Source organism: Diabrotica undecimpunctata, chromosome 9 (genome assembly GCF_040954645.1).
Source record: "Diabrotica undecimpunctata isolate CICGRU chromosome 9, icDiaUnde3, whole genome shotgun sequence".
In the NCBI taxonomy this organism is placed as follows: domain Eukaryota; kingdom Metazoa; phylum Arthropoda; class Insecta; order Coleoptera; family Chrysomelidae; genus Diabrotica; species Diabrotica undecimpunctata.
Genome location: NC_092811.1, coordinates 85,529,087 through 85,547,568, shown reverse-complemented (window position 1 = coordinate 85,547,568; position 18,482 = coordinate 85,529,087). Strand labels below are relative to the sequence as shown.

Below are 18,482 nucleotides of genomic sequence, written 5' to 3'. Positions count from 1 at the left end.
ATTTTCCTCTAGTTTGGAAATTAGCCCAAATACTATTATTTCCAAAACCCGGAAAATCCTTGGAGGAAATAAAGTCCTAAAGACCTATTAGCCTGCTCTCTACTATGTATAAAATATTGAAAAAACTGCTGTTATCCAGAATAGAGCCAATGTTAATTGACAAATAAATAATACCTCATCACTAGTTTAGGTTTAGGCCACAGGACGCTACCACTAAACATTCACCGGGTTTACCCGAAAATACGCCATTCATTGTAAAACAGAAAATATTGCTCCGGAATTTCTTTAGAGATCTTTCAGGTATTTCCCAAAGTCTGGCATAATGAGCTTTAATACAAAATCAAAATTTTTTCCCCCAAACAATAACTTTCAGCTCTTAAGGATCTACCTGCAAGACAGCCATTACCTTGTAAAACATCGCGATGAGTATACTAGACTTTACCCAATTATATATGAATTCTCTCAAGGTTTGCCGTCGGACGAAACAGCAATAATCTCTTCTCATGGAGCTACGGAATTAAGCTATGGGGAACAGCAGCTAGATCCAGTATCGACATTATTAAAAGATTCCAATCGAAAGTCTTCTGAATGGTAGCTAATGCTCCGTGGTACTTTCCAAACAAGACGATGGCACAAGACCTCAAAATGACAACTGCCAACGAAGAATTCGTCAAACTCTGCCAACGATATGAACAGACACTAACAAGCCACCCCAATAATCTAGCTCAAAATTTAGTGACACAACCAATCGGATGAAGGCTCAAACGAAAGACCCCAGTCGACCTATTAACTATAAACTAGTCGCAGAAGCCCAATATATTTTAGAATTAGAAGCCCAACCAAACCCTAAGAGATACGTTATACTATTCCAGTGCCAAAAATACACAGGAAATTGTCAATGGACAATTTTCTACAAGACTTTGTTTTTTCTTGAATAATATTTATATTGTTAAACATTGTCAGACAATCTATTTATTGTAATTATATTATAGAATGTAAATAAATTGAAATGTTAAATGAAAAATAATTTTTTTTTATTGGAAGTGGATGTGGTACTACATCCATTTGTTTTTCAAAATAAGTATATTTGGCTTTTAAGCAAATGAGTGATGATGATTTACAATTTTTTTTTATTCTTACACTGTGGATCCTGGCCTTCTCTAATATTAGTCGCCATTCTGTTCGGTTTCTGGCAACACGTTGCGATCTTCTGATCTCTAGTGTCCCGATCTCAACTCCATCTAACCACCTAATTTGCGGTCGGCCTCTGCTTCATCTTCCTATAGGTGTTCCTGTCGTTAGCTTTTTTGTAATCATATTGTTAGGCATTGGTATTATGTGTCAGGCCCATTTAAGCCGTTGTGTTCTAATGACGGTTACGAAATCTGGTTCATTAAAGAGTTTGTATTATTCGAAATTAAATTTTTTGCGCCACTGCCCTTGATCGTTTATAGCTTCAAACATTTTGCGAAGTATCTTATGCTCGAATGTTCCCAGAAGTCTTTTATCCTTCTGCGTTAGAGTCCATGTTTCCCCCCGTGTGTGAGGACCGGCCTCAGCAGTGTTTTGTACATAATAATTTTAGTTTTTTCATATATTTCTTGAGTGAAATTGTTTTCGAAGTCCATATTATGCCATATTTGTACGGTTTATTCGTTTTTTAATTTCTTCGCTTGTTTTATTAATAGTAGTCACTAGCGATCCAAGGTATGTGAAGCTGTCAACACGTTCAAATATATGACTTCCAAGTGCTGTTTCCCATTCCTCATTTGCTATAGGATCCTTAATACCCAGCATATACTTGGTTTTGTCTTCGTTTATGACTAGACCGACCTGTTTTACCGCAGTTTCCAATTTTAGAAAATATTGCTCAACATCTCGCTTGCTACGCTCTATTATGTCAATGTCATTAGCGTATGCTAAGATTTGCATCGATCAATTGTAAATACTACCGCCGTCTCTAATTCGTGTGTTTTGGACTGCCTTTTTGAAGTAAATGTTAAATAGGAGGCAAGCCAGGGCATTCCCTTGTCTGAGTTCATCGAGAATTTTCTCCCTGTATCCTAATGCTGGTTTTTAAGCTAGGCATTGTCATTCTCGTTAATCGGATAAGTTTTTCTGGTATACCAAACTTACGTATTAATTGGTATAGTACTGTTCTCTTGACACTGTCGTATGTGGCCTTAAAGTAGACGAATAGGTGATGGATTATATATCGGATATACATAGGATTATACCAACTGTGTAAACTTGTAGCCTTTCGTAGAGAATATTTGCTAGTATTTTGTAAGCAGTTTTTAACAGGGTTATACCTCTGTAGTTCTCACACTAGAGCTGATCGTCTTATATATGTAACGGACTTATCACCCCTTGAGACCATTCACAGGGCATGGTCTCATTTTGCCAGACAAAAAGTCAAAGTTTATGTAGTACTTGTAGAAGAACTTCGCTACCATTCTTATAGAGCTCACTACAAATTTGATCAGTTCCTGGTGCTTTAATATTTTTAAGCTTTTAAGTGACTTGGGCAATCTCTTCATTGGTGGGTGGTCTACCGTTTAAGTTAAATACATTCCAATCATTTTGATCTGCTACGGTGTTATCTGCTTCTTCGATATAATGGCCGTTAAATTTTGCGTCGAAAAATTCAGCCCATCGGTTCAAGATTGAGGCTGTATCACTTAGGATATTTCCTTCTTCATCCTTACAGCTCCCTATTCTTGGCTTAAACTCTTTATTGCTTTTCTTCAAATTGCATTTTTTCTTCAATGTAAACTTTTTTTTCTTCTTAGAGTCCGATATTCCCCCTTTGCTCTTCTTGTGCATCTAGCTTAGTTTGTGTTTAAGTATGCTTTATTTTTGTTTCCTGTTGCTTCTTGGCACTTCTCGTCAAACCATTCGTTTTGTCTAACTGATTTGGTGTTTTCCAATATTTCCGATGCCTTTTCGGTTATTATATTTCTATATTTTGTCCACAATTCCTCCATATATTCCTCTGCTTCCAGACTCTCTATTTCCTCATGAAGTTATCTCTTATAATCAAACATAATCTTTATCAACATAAATTCTGTCTTGTTTCATATGTTTATCCTTCTTTAGGTTTGAAATTCTTTTGCTAAAGAAAGTAGTCGCTATTTATGTTTGGACCTCGATAACTTCTGACATACATAATTTATACAAGGGAAGAGAAACCCAGGACGACGCAAAATATCCTGGCTAAGAAATTTGAGAGAGTGGTTCGGTTGCAGCTTATTAGAATTATTCAGAAGCGCGGCCAATAAAATTAAAATAGCGATGATGATTTTCAACCTGCGATAGGAAAAGAAACCTGAAGAAGAACTTCTGACATCCATGAGGTGAAGATAACCTTGCATCTATTAGGATGTGATCTACCTGGTTAACGTTTTCCTTGTCAGGGAATTTTTATGTTCCTTTGTGTATTATTTTATGGGGGAATCTTGTCCTTCCTACTATCATATGTTGGTGCTTGCAAAGTTTATTAGTCTCAACCCGTTATCATGTGACTCTTCGTGCAAGCTCTCATAATATATGGTTGGCTGAAAAATTGTTCTTTGACAATTTTTGCATTAACGTCCCAAGCAATTATTTTCACATTATGACGTAGACATCGATCATATTCTTTGTCTAAGGTATCGTAGAATTAATCTTCGTCTTTCTTTTTTTCCGTGGGTGCGTGTACACTAAGTCAGCTTTAATTCAAGAATTTTTTCTTTAGGACGTAGATAACATATTCTGTTATTTATGAGTTTAAAGGACTAATTGCTTTGCTTTTTTACTGTTTAGAAAACCACTGCAAAACTCGTGTCGGCTGATATCTCCGCTATAGTATACATTATAGTCTTTTCTCTCAATAACTCCTAAACCAGTCCATCTCATCTCTTAAATCGCTATTACATCGGCTTTTATTTTATCCACTTAATGTGTTAAAACTATCATAAAGAGTTCGTATGTTCCATGTGCAGATCCGTAAATTGTTTCTTGTTTGTCGTTTGCTATGTCGTCGTGAATTAAACAGTACGGCTTTTCTTCTTTGTGCTTTAATAACAATGAGTTTTTTTAAGGGAAGAGGTCATTAACCTTTTGCCTAACCTTCTAATCTTTGAAGGATCATTTCTCCCGCTCTCGTCTACCGTGACTCTGATTTCCACTGGGTTGGTTACCACAATCTTCCACAGAGTTGCTCAGATTACCGCGTGAAGGTGAGAGTCGAAATTGAGTAGGAGAGGCTAGGGACGCTAACAGAAAAGCGTCATATTTTGATTATCAGTATCACATTTAAACCCATACATATACAAGGATTTCCACAGTTTTCACTGTATTCCTTCACTCAACCGTTTTCTCCAATTTTTCCTGTTTAGCCAGTCCCCTTCCAGTAGGTTTCTTCTACTCATTGCTTCGTCCACCTCATCTCTGAAAGATCTTCGGGGTCTGCCTCTCTTTCTTCTTCCTATCGTTTAAACATTTAAACCCCTAGGTACAATTTAACTGTTGAAAAACACACACCTATAGATTAATCGCTCCCTCTAAATCGGCATTAAAGTTAGGTTTGAGTTAGGCTATTTCCCAGAAATTTCTTCACATGAAGTAACGAAATTTCGATGGATTTAAAGAGACGATAAGTTACATCCGAATTTTTTCGAAGTATATACTGCTATGGAGTATAAATATACAAAATAATTTTTGTACCTAAGTATAAGAAAAAAATCTTCATATGTCTTATTTGTCCATGCATCGATTTCGAATTAGACTGCTGCTATGTATGTACATGTACATTGTATTGTACATACTCTAAATCATGTTAAAATAAAAGTCGCGTTCAAAAATTAAATTTAATTGCTTACTTTTTATAACATTGTAATTTTTGGATTGCAAATGTCTGATTAGAAGAAGTGGAAGATTAATATTTTTATTCAGAATTTGCGTTGAAATCAATTACTAAAATATGACAGACGAAATATTCTCGTTTGTTATCATTTATCAGTGGTTTATCTAGCGAGCTGATCTGATCTACAAAATATTTCAATCGATAATAGTAATAAGATATTTAGTCCAGTTTTTTTCGTGAAGTGTAGTGAGTGCAAAAAACTGATCAAATTACCCTAATAACGCTTACTAAAATAAAGGTAATTTAAACATTTACAATATAATTTCGGATACTTTACAAATGGTTCTATATCATTAAAATATCTCGCTTTTATGATGTTATTTTTAAAACGAAACTATTTGGCAACAACTTAAGACGAAATGATTAATATTTTTGCTGTTCAAATCAATATTATTAATATAAACGATTATAGACTTTCACAGAACATGTTTATAATAATTCGTTTTCGTGTTTATAAAGTGTTGTCTGGAACTGTTTATTATTGGAGGTATACAGTTGCGGCAAACGTTATCAAAGGCAATATGGCAACTGTTAGCGGCTAATATGTTAATGACTTATTACCAGTAATTTAATCCAATTCAGCACTACCATCACCATAAGCAGAATCATCATCATCGCACTCATGGGACGACACTACATTACGTGTTTAGCCCTTATAGCGCCATTCAATATTGCTACGCATCTAACTTAATTTTGCTTCATATCGACGCCGACAGTGAGCAGGCAATATGTCCAATCTACAAAAAGTGGTTTTTACAGGAGGAAGAAAAAACCATTTTATTTAAAAAATATTTAATATAGGGACGCATAAAAAGGACATAATTTTTAAAATGTTTTATGTCTAGTGAATAGGCCAGTAAATAAATGTGAAATACGGCGATACCCTGTAATTTTCCGTGTCACCACCAAATTGCATAAAAATCTGGATTTAGGTTCTTCTTACCCTCTACTTCACTTTTTCCTTTAAATCTTACTCGCTAGAATAGTTATAAATAAAATAATGCCATTAAATACCTTGTCTCCACTGATTGGCATGGACATTTGGATTTAGATTATACTTACGCTCCACTTCAAAATTGGACTTGTGTCGTTAGTTGCCTTTTATTTTTTATGGGTGAAAACTGCCTTATTAGAAAAAAATCGTATAATTGTAAATCTAAGCAATTTTGAATTATTTAATTATACAGTAACATTAAAGTAACATTTCTTTATTGTTTAAATTTTTTACTACATAATTTCTGCCCTTAGAAACCACCCCTTGCGAAAAAAGCCCGAGTAGTTGTAGTTTTTGTTTCACTGAAAATATAAATAAAATAATTTTTTAAATCAAAATGCTAGGAATTTATTTTATTTCAATTTAAAAAACAACCCTTATTAGTTTGTAAGAATGGGTGAAAGTATGTATGTGCTTTAATAGCATATTATGTATCTGTCCTCCTATATCTACTAAAATAAGTGATTGGTTTTTTATTTATAACTAGGTTAGCTTTTAAGCTATTAAATGTTAAAAAAAACCATTTTGTAGGTTATTTAAGTGTAAAAGGATCATTTAAATTGATTTTTTAAACCCCTATTATTAAAAGAGTTATAGTTAAACGGGCTTGAACGAGTAACTAATCACAAGTGTATGCATAATATGAACAGCCGTATCTCTTCTTACAGAAAAACAAACAAAATTGTTCAAAAAGGTAAAACCTACATTTTTTTACTCTTTGCGATTTTCTGTGTAACTAATACTTTTATTAGTAAGTTATTATAAGTTATTTAAAAAAAAATAACAACAACGAACCCCAGCTTCGAGTGGCATGTGTGTTCTAATAGATCAGTGAGACCCACATATCCGAGGATCGAACCGTTCACACTCCATAATGGAGTAGTACATATCTGACCCCCAAGCTATAACCAACCACCCCTTTCCATCGCAGGACATAACGAATAAGGAACCTTTGGTACTGAGCGTTACTTTTGATGCCCTGGGTAATGACTAATGGGATATTCTCAGTATTACCTTGTGTGGTTAGGCCACCTAATTTGACTTGATTTTGGACTTGTGTCCCAAAAAGTGTGTGTTCAAGACTTTACAAGAGTGTTCCGGACAGATGTACGGATTTTTTTGTGCTAGATTAGTCAGGCGCCGAATTGACAAAATAAATTTTATTCTCCTCGCCGGCTGAGTGCCCGAAGGGTCTGGCCACCGAGCTCACGCTTGTCGCAGGTGACCTCGATGCTCAGGTTTCGCGACTACAGAGGTCCTTTGACCTGCCTGTGGGACTGCTTTGCCTGAGGGGCAATCTTTATATTTGTCTATGTTTCTTTATCTTTCTTTCTGTATCCTTACGATTATGTTCGTGTTTATGTTTATATTCGTCTTTATGTTTGTGCCTCAGAATTCACTTGATGCGGTTGCGTAGTTGGCATAACTGCTGTAACAGAGGGTTGTTAGTAAAGATTAAGGTGAAATTCTAATAGAAAAAAGTAGCAATTGGTGGGGTGTGCACTCCCAGGAGTATACGGCCATCACACACCCCGTGTATATATTTTTTGGTTTTTATCCGTTACAGTATAACTGGTTCGTAAAATAGAACATAACTAAATAAAAAAATAAGACAATATAGGGATTTTTTCTCTCACTGCCTACGTATTTTAAAACAAGGCATTTTTTGCAAAATTGCAAAATTTTTCATTTATTTTAAAACCATTTGTTTTGTCAAAAATAAGCACTTAATGCAAATATATATATATATATATATATATATATATATATATATATATATATATATATATATATATATAAGCACTTAAATGTCAAAGCCTCCACTTTTTCTGTATATGTATCAGAGCTTTTTGATTTTGGATATCGAATTAATTTAATATATTGATCATAATACCTGTTAAGAAGGTCCTTAATGCGTTTTGAGCTTACAGTTGGAATTGAAGCCAAAGCCCAGATCTTTTCGATGCGTTGACAAACTACAGTGTGAACTTCGGTTATAGGTGGCTGTTTCGGAGTTTTGTTCTTGTAAATCACATCGCACATATAATATACAGTGATGAGTGCATTAAGAACAGGCAAAATAACGCAAAAGATAGAAAACATAATACGTTGTGAAATAAAAAGAGATGAAAGTAGTAGAGGTGGGAAATTATCGATAGAAACCTCTAATTTACATTACATTAGATTACATTAGGACTATCGATAGTTTCCCACCTTTAGACGTTAGCTTATGAGCTAGTTGACTTTAGTCATAATATTACAAGTATGACGTCGAACATTACCATTTTTTAAATTTCGCATAAAGTAAAAACTGATTGAAGGCAATAAAGCAAAGCTTAAGTAAACCGTTTAATTAGTAGTAATTTGATAATTAATTCTGTGTTGGCGAATACAGAATAACAAGCTATGATAATTCTGTATTGAGAAGAGTGTATGCGACGTCTCAAATCACAGTTTATTATTGATCAATACTTTAATTTTGGATAAAAACATACTCATACTTCAACTGTTTTTACTCACATTACGTGATACGTATTACTATGACTGAAGTCAACCAGCTCATAAGCTAACGTCTAAAGGTGGGAAACTTTCGATAGATCTAATGTAATGTAAAGTAAATTATAGGTTTATATCGATAATTTCTCACCTCTACTACTTGCATCTCTTTTATTTCACAACGTATTATGTTTTCTATCTTTTGCGTTATTTTGCCGGTTCTTAAGGCACTCATCCCTGTATACCTTATAAGGTCACTAACAGTGGGCAAAACACTTGAAAAATAAGCACTTTGAACCTTTTGAACTTACTAATAATATAAACAATACATAAATAAAGTAAACTGTAAGCGATAACGAATAATTTAATTTGGGGTGGTAATCGATTTTTTGTGGATTTTTTTCGCCAAAAAAAAAATAGACTCGCTTAGGTTTAATGCTAAATCCTTTTGTAAAAAACAAAAATAAAGCTTTTTTGAAACGCTTTAAAAAAGTTTTTATGATTTTTCTCCAAAAGTGTTTCGTTTTTTAGTTATTTCACGTTGAAATATTCATATTGGAATTTGACAAATAAGAACCTTCTTTTCATGCCACAACTCTGCTTCTACTGTGTCCACATACTTCATAAATACTTTTCAATCGAAGTATTTTCAATCGAACATTACCAGGGTCCTAAAAATGTAGGGCCCTAAAAATGTTAAATTAAAACTAACTCGATACAGTCAGTAGCATTGTAGTAAAACAATATTTTTCATTCCTTTTTGTGAGTGATAGTCATTTTCGAAAAGTAATCAGAAATTTTATAATCGATATTCGTAATAACTTTTTTTGGTAAAAAATGTTAGAATATCCAACATTAAAAGTGGATGTTGTTCTATAGTTCTTAATTTATGTATTGACAGTATAGGCAGTTCTGAACTAATCTAAGAAAAATATAAAATATATTGTCAGTCCAATTTAAGTAAAGTTTTATATTATCCTACAGTTGAGAATAAATAAATTATAATAATTTTTGATGGCCAGTTCACCTAAATTAAATTATAACAAAGAATATCAAATAAGCTTATAATTATTACTGATAACATTGTATTGAGTAACTCATTTCTTATTTGGAAAATTTGGATCCTAATTGCAGTTTTCTGTTATTCTTAAAGACTGATTTCCAACCTGAAATTAATGGCATTTTAATGTGTTTACACCCTCAATAAAATTTGGTATAAATTCTAAACTTGAAATCAATTTTAGTTACTTCAATTTTTAGTTAGGTTATTTTATTTGTTGAAGTTCATTAATTGGTAGTTAGTTCAGTTAGTTCATTTTTTAGTTAGTTTATTTGATTCGTTGAAGTTCACATCGACTATAGTTATTATTGTGGTTTTTTGTGTTATAACGATTGAATTTATTAATGGAGAACATTACTCTGAAACATTCCCACGGAAAGGCATTGCCATTAAGGGAGAAACAAATCTTAGTCAACATGGTGAATTATCGTGTAAATCAAGGATATAATTCACTTTCAAAAATAATACAAACAGTGTCAGTAGAAACCGATTTTTTCGAAAAACAATTTACTCTGTAAGAAAAGAAAATTCCTCAGCACTTGGATTACAACCAAAAAAGAGACGATACAAGAACAAGCTAACTTCATTATCGCGTGATAAAACTTACGATGGAGGAACAAAGAGTAGCATTCGTCCTCTGGATGGACCTCTTTTCGAAAATTGGTTTAACACTAAACTTCTTCCAAATATTCCCGATAAAACTAAAATAATCATAGACATAGTCATATCACTCCAGGAAGTTGGAAAGAATTCCAAACAATTCTAACAATAAGGAAGAAATAAAGGAGTGATTGCGTCCAAAGGATATTTATTTCGAAGAAGATTACTTAAAATCTGAACTGTTGGACGTTGTAGCTAATTTTAAATCGCAGTATGATGAGCGTATCGTAGATGAAATTGCAAAAAGTAAGAATATTAAATTACTAAGATTACCTCAATATCACTGTGAACTAAATCCAATAGAGCTGGTATGGAGTGATATAAAAAGATTCGTGGCAAAACTTTAAGAAGAAACAAGTAGAAAATCTAATAGATAAAGCGTGCTCTCAAGTTACTCCACAAAAATGGAATAATTACGTGCAACACGTAATTAGCATAGAAAAACATGTGGAATATCGATAATTTACTTGACAATATCGACCCAGTTATAATAAACCTTAATGACGACAGTGGTAGTGAAAGTGAGGAAGACGGGAGTATAGAAGAAATGTAAAATACACAGTTTAAATACATTTTAATTATTTATGTAGGTACCTACGTATTTATTAAGATTTAGCATATTTATGCGCTTAAATACATTATTATATAAATGTTTTATACAAAATTATTTTTATTTTATTCACATAAAGGTATTTTTCGAAAAAAAAATTGTCGGTCATAAGAATCTGTACTGTAAAGTAAAGGTGAGACAGAATATATGAATATATTTTTTTAAAAACGTACTTTTTGCGTAATTTGTTAAAAACCGTCTGAAAACGTGTTTCTTCTAATAATCATTTTCACTCGAAAATAAGTAAAAAGGTATTGACGTTAAAAAATTCAATTTATTCATTTTCGGCCTTATTTTGGACGAATGGTTGTTCGCCCCCGAAAATTTTGAAAAATAAATTTTCAAGCAAATCCGTCGTGACGAAAAATGACACTCCAAAACGGTCATTTACTGTCGTAGAATATTAACAAAAACTTATTTACTCGCCTCAAACATTTAGTGACAGAGTTAGTATAATTTGAATTAGAATATTTTGTTACATCGGATTTTATGCATTATGATTATACAGTGCGCACGTACAGGTTGGAATAAATTCGTTAAATGCTTGAGTTAACCATTGGGTAAAAAAAGATCAGACAGGTCTACTTTACATTTTAATTGCGCATCTTTTGCTGAACACACATTTTTGATGGCGTCATCACTGTGCGAGTTAGGATGTTATTATTACATTTTTTAAAAGATAATACCTTATTTTGACACCATTATCGAAAGGAATAATACTTTTTGTATACGAATGTCATATTTTTTCTTATGTCACTTATGTCACATAACCGTATATTTATTTTTATTAAAAAAAAATGAAAATATAAACAGACAATATGCAAGAAAATGTTAAAACCCTTGCAAAACTTTATTAAGGGTATCAGCATTAGCATTAATTCAATTAATTTCGGTCCTATTTCTCTCTTTAAGTTCATCAACATTATTAGGTCTGTTGATAACGTAATAACTTATAACGTAAACTTTATACTTAAGGTATCTCCATAAGAAAAAGATCAGGAGATCTAGCTGGCCACTCTGAAACTTTTCGCTGCCAATTCATATATTAGAAAAAATATTATTTAGGTATTCACGTACATGCGTGCGTAATGCAGTGGTGCTCCATTTTGCTGGTACCATAGCGAATTGTCCGGTAGCTAACGATTTTGATGATTTGGGTATAGCCGCCAGTGCGGGAATTATTTGATGTTAAAATAAATCAATGTTATGCGGTTGGTTATTAACCGCATGACACAAAAACTTGATTTATATCAACCGGTTGAACAGGCGGGATTTTGAAAAGGGTTTGATACTAACGATCACTTACAAACCATCAGAACACTGGTAGAAAAAACCACAGAATATAATGTAACTCTACATATGGCATTTATTGACTTTCACAAGGCTTTCGATAGTATTAAAACTTGGTCCTTTTTGTCAGCCCTGAGGGATGCTCGAATAGCCTTACGATACACTACACTTATTAAAAACATTTATGAACAAGCCACATTCCACATCAAAATCAATGAAGACGAAAAGGCGATACTATTTCACCAAAGTTTTTTACCTTAGCATTGGAAAATGTATTCAAACACCTCGACTGGAAGCAAAAAGCTCTAAAAATTGAAGACGCATACAATTGTCTTGGGTAGCTTTCGGCAAGTTAAGCTTTATCTTGAAGAATAAAGATATACCAATGTGTCTAAAACGTAGAGTTTATGACAAATGTATCTTGCCTGTAACTACATATGGACTGGAGACCATGGCCTTTACAAAGAAAACCGTAGAGCAGCTCAGTACAACCCAAAGAGCGATGAAGAGGGCGATGCTAGGTATTAGTTTGAGCCATGCTAGGTATTTTGACAGGATTCGAAATATCGACATTTGTGAAAGAACAAAGATTACTGATGTCGCAGAACATACAGCAAGGCTCAAGTGGCAATGGGTCGGACATGTTGCTCGAGATAATCCCGAAAAGGGACACAAAGAGTAACAAACTGGAGACCAAGAGAGAACAGGCGAGGAGTAGGCAGACCACGGAAGAGGTGGGCAAATGATATCAAACAAGTCGCGGACAAGCAGTGGGTGAGAATTGCCAAGAGTAGAAATCAATGGCAGCAAATGGAAGAGGCCCATGTCCAGCAGTGGACGAATATGGGCCGAAGAAGAAAATAAATCAAAATACTTGTTATTGTTTAATGAACCGATGGTCTGACAATTGTATTACCAACTATTCACGCTCACACGTTAACTTTCTGTGGATACTGAGTGTGCCCTTCTACCGTCCAGTGAGGGTTCTCTTGTGTCCAGTACCTACAATTCTGTCCATTTACTGTACCTGTTAAGGAAAAGGCGGCCTCATCTGAGAAAACATATTTCCGTAGGAACTGCGGACCTTGATTACATTGATCCATCAATAATTCACAAAATTCTTGTCTACGATAGTAATCATCTTCATTAAGTTCCTGAATTATCCACTTTAACATGAATGACGTTCGACATATCGATTGCTGCAACAGAATTTGACAGGTAGGTTGATGAGAATTTTCTTGCACTGACAATATTACATTAAATTGTTGATATTGCGTAAGGCCTGGACGGCCTTTCATATATTTATTATCGACATTGCCAAAATTTCTAAATGTTGCGTTGACTAAATAAGTTACTAACCTCAGCTTTTGTACGGATCCTATCTTCATGACCTATTATCATTAGGATTTCTGTGCGTTGCATTTCGCTTGAACGGGCCATGATGTCGATAACTTTTTTAAAACACAGTTATTGTTTAATAGCTAACTATTATTTTGAAGTCGAATTAGTGCAACTTAGTCTTAATGAGACATGTTTTTATCTACTATAAGATATAAATTATCTGGAAATAGAGCATAAAAGAGATATTTGGATTAAATACGTAGAAAAAACTTTTGAAGATATACGAAGTAACACTGGTATTACAACAAACACCAATTGCGAATCTGGACCACCATTTACAGTCGAAGAAGTAAAATATGCCATCAAAAGCACCAAAGATGGTAAAGCAGTAGGCCCTGATAATTTTCACTCAGAATTCTTAAAACTTATGGACTATGATGGCATAAAATGGTTGACAAATATATTTAACAGTATATATGATACGGGCGTGGTTCCCCAAGAGTGGTTAGTGTCAACTTTTATAAATCTTCCAAAAAAACCCAATGCGAGAAAGTGCGAAGACTATAGAATTATAAGCCTTATGAGCCATTTACTTAAAACATTTCTAAAGGTCATTCACAAAAGAATATATACAAAATGTGAGGAACAACTAACAAGAACACAATTCGGATTTCATGATGCTCTGGGAACACGGGAGGCCCTTTTTGCTGTACAGGTGCTATTTCAGAGATGCAGGGATGTGAATTGTGACATATACGTATGCTTTATAGATTACCAGAAGGCATTTGACAGAGTAAAACATGACAAATTAATGACTCTAATGCAAGAAATTGGAATTGACAACAAAGATCTTAGAATTATCAGAAACATTTACTACAATCAAACGGCCAAAATCAAAATAGAAGACCAGTTAACTGATAAAATTGCAATAGAACGTGGAGTACGACAGGGCTGTATTTTGTCTCCATTGTTGTTCAACATTTATTCTGAATGGGTATTTAAGGAAGCTTTAGACGGTTGTGCGAAAGGAATACTAATAAATGGTGAATGGTTGAATAACATTAGATATGCAGATGACACTATAGTTTTTGCCGATAATCTGAATGACTTACAGATATTAACAAATCGCATAACAGAAGTCAGCAACAGATACGGACTAGCTCTTAACATAAAGAAAACCAAATTTATGACAATTAGTAAAAAACCAATACTAAACGCTCAACTTACAATCAACCAACAGAATATCGAAAGAGTCGAGCAATATACATATCTAGGCACCAATTTAAATAGCCAATGGGACCACTCAACAGAAATTAAACAGCGAATAATAAAAGCAAAAGCAGCATTCGTTAGAATGAGAACCATTTTCAACAGTCGAGACATATCATTAAAAACAAAATGCCGTCTATTGAACTGCTACATATTCACAGTTCTGCTCTACGGAATGGAAGCATGGACACTGACTGTTGCATCTATGAATCGGCTCGAAGCTTTCGAGATGTGGTGTTATAGGCGCATCTTACGTATATCCTGGGTTGACAGAGTTACTAATGTGGAGGTCCTGCGTAGAATGGGGAAAGAATGTGAAATTCTCATGACCGTCAAAACTAAAAAGTTGGAATATCTAGGACATGTAATGAGAAATCCAGAACGTTACGGCCTTCTCCAGCTGATTCTCCAAGGGAAAGTGAATGGTAAGAGAGGACCGGGAAGAAGACGCATTTCCTGGCTTGCGAAATTTGCGAAAGTGGTATAACACGACTACCACTGAACTGTTCCGCGCTGCAATAAATAAAGTAAAGATAGCCGTGATGATCGCCAACATCCGGAACGGATAGGCACTTTAAGAAGAAGAAGAAGAAGATAAGATTTAAACCGATAAAATGTAATTTTAAAAAAGTATTTACAGACAGCGGCGGAAGGAAAATTGGAAAAATATGTACCTATTTTAGTATTTCCGAATTAATTTCTGGAAAAGTCATACGACATAACTGACGTAATAACAAAATAATTGACATTCCTATACAAAAAGATGCGCTTTTTTCGATAATAGTGCCAAAATAGGGTATCATGGTAAAAAAAATGATCAAGCGTTTAACGAATTTATTCCAACCTTTACGTGCTCACTGTATACTGCAAATTATACGAAAGAGTAAACTTTATAACCTTTAAAGTTATTATTACCAAGAGTAAAAAGTTGTAAAAGAAATTTAACGAGTGTGTGGCAAATTATCATAGGAAACGTGAGAATCTGATGTGAGAACGTGACACTTTTTAATAGCAAGTGGCATATTTTGTAGCCAAATTGTATACGCTCAAGATGTGTCAGGCATCCTCGGTCTTGTATTAAAACTCGTTTGCCTGTATAAAGGAAGCTAATTTTACAGTCTGGAAATCTAATTGTATTGTGAATTCATTTACTAACTAAGATTCACGTTTGTCTATTTCCATCATCCCTCGGGTCATATTTACGTTTCTGGTGAGCTGGACATGCGTTTCCTCTTGTTTCCTGTTATGTAGCTATAACAAGTGTTACACTGGTCTTTTTTATTGGGAGAAACTAAATTGTCTTGTTCAGCAATTATTTGTGTCAAAAGAAACAACGCTTTTGGCATTGTATCAGCAATTATATGAAATATGGATTCCAAATATAGGTGAATGTTTTCTAGCGCAGTAAGAGGGAATTTTAGGGGGTCCATATTAAAATTTTTGCCGGAATCTGATTAGTTTTTCTTGCTCGATCGCGTCGGTTACTTAAATGTTTGTTACGCTAATATGCTAGACGAGGAATATTACAAGTATTTTGGTGACATCATCTCTGAATTATTTTTTACTTAGTTCAAAGTGTATTCAAAAACATTTGTCGACAAACTTGCTTTACCTTGTCCATTATTTAATTTATACTAAAACGCAAAATTGCATCTAGAGTCATTTGGACCTACAGTGTGTATTTTTTTTCCTTAATTGTCACAATTATTATTACATGAGCAGTGAGAAACGACTGTTTTTATGGTCAAAAATTCTTCCAAAATAATGAAAAATGAAACATCTGCTATTTTAAATAAAAAGAGAACATTGTATAAGTTTTGATGTTAAACACAAGGTACTGCTTCAGTTTTTGAGCTGATCGCTGGTGTTTTATTTGGATTTTTGATTTTTACCTTCTGCAAATACAAAGTACTGTTGGAATTTTTAGGCTTCTAGGCTGGAGGCTAACAATAAAGGAGACATATCCTATGTTATTAATTGTAGCCATTTCAGGCTTCTATTTTTTCTTTACACTTACGATATATCTGTGCATAATATTTTTTTAAAAATAACTTAAACACATGGCTTAATAAACCAATCAATAAATGTTCATTACACGTTAATTTGTATTTGATTTTATCGAAAAAGTTATACAAGTTGACTTATACCAATCATTTGACTCCATTATGTTTTGCCAAACTCTTCATTTAATAAGCTATTAAAATACTACCACCCTTTACATATCAGATCAATATCACTTTCTTTTTTATAGATATATTATATATATATATATATATATATATATATATATATATATATATATGTAAATATATATATATATATATATATATATATATATATATATATATATTTCTATCATTATTGCTTTATATCAAGGAGTATTAAATTTCTAAAAACATAAAAGAGTTAAATTAACAACCTTTCGTTATTAGTCATTTTTGTTAAAAATTAAAATTTATTTATTTGCTGAAGGTATTCTTGTTAATTTTACACAGGATATGATTCATTTCATACTTGTAATATTATCTATTCAAAATAGATAATGGGTGCGTTAGATATGAGTATATTTATCACCGAGTTTTATGTAATTTTGTTTAACACAATCTTGTTACTGCGAACACTTGTAAGCATTATTTAGTATAAATTATTTTAAATACTTTATTTTGACTCTAAAATGCCATCATAACGTTTTGTCAAACAATAGATCCTCCTTTATATGTTTGTAGGTCCACAGACCAGAGAGTGTATCTAATAATCTGAAGTTGATGTGGTGTTTAAGACGTGATTAACGTTGACCTCAGACATACACTGATATCGTAGATTTGTCTTTGTTACAGTAGATAGAAAGTTTTTCTCGAGACATCTTAATAGCAAGGTATTTGACGAGTTTTTCCGATAATATAAAATATATCTATATAAAGCAAACCTTGAAAACGTTTTCTGCAGAAATTTCGGAGTGGTTTTTTAATTAATAACAATTTAGTACAAAAAATGAGTTTTTTTTTTAATTTTTGCTTACCATTTAAAAGCCAATATATATATTTTATCTGTTAACCAACAGAAAAACCTTCAGAATGGCGTATTATAAAATTTTTCAAATTAATTTGCTGCTTCTTGTTTTTTTTTCCTCATTCCTTTTACCATATCGGCCTGTCAGATTTGTGCTTTCGATTTTAATTACCATTCACTTATCTTCCATTCATTTTTATTTCTATTCTATTATTACATTATTTTAGTTTCATTCTATTATGTTTTTAATTCCTCGATTGTTTATTTTTAACCTTTTTTGCCTCTAATATTTGCTGTACCATTTTTATGTTGATCAGCGTCTTCTTCTTTACGATGTTCTTCTTTTTACAATGTTATTTGTTTTTACGGTGTTCTTTGCTTCGTGGACTTGTATTGTAATTCTGTTGGGTTGCATAATCATCAGATGCTCATACCAGTTCTTTTGTCTAGTTGTTATTTTATTCATTATTATATAATCTATCACACATTGTCTTTCCAACTATCCTTTTTAGGTTTCTTATCTCTACTGCATTTATCCTGCTATTATGTTTTTCACTTACATAAAGCACAGCCGGTATCACCATTGTGTTATATATTTTTATCGTTGTCTCTCGTGTAAGTTTTTTTTCCTAGTATTGGGGCTTACACATAGTTTAACTTTTTTGTTTTTTTGCACTATTTGCTATTTCCCAGCATATTTTTTCGTCGTTAGTAACTAAACTTCCTAGATATTTGTCAGTTCTAATTATTCCCATTCCATTATTGTAAATGACGTTAAATCTCTCAGAGGGGCCAACATCGATTCGGACCATATGCTAGTGATTACAAAATGTAAAATAAAAACAAC

General features: G+C 33.1%; 1 protein-coding gene across 6 annotated transcripts in view; it reads left to right on the top strand.

The window, feature by feature from the left end:
- The window catches only part of LOC140450216 (phospholipid-transporting ATPase ABCA3-like), a 314,982-nt gene that overhangs the window by 132,089 nt on the left and 164,411 nt on the right, over positions 1 to 18,482 (top strand). The window contains exon 1 of one of the 6 annotated variants that reach the window (XM_072543704.1): positions 4,987 to 5,144. The exons of the other annotated variants lie outside the window; for them this stretch is intronic. The gene's annotated coding sequence lies outside the window, so the exon portion shown is untranslated. Of the gene's footprint in view, positions 1 to 4,986; positions 5,145 to 18,482 lie in introns of those variants that run through there. 6 annotated transcript variants of the gene reach the window in all.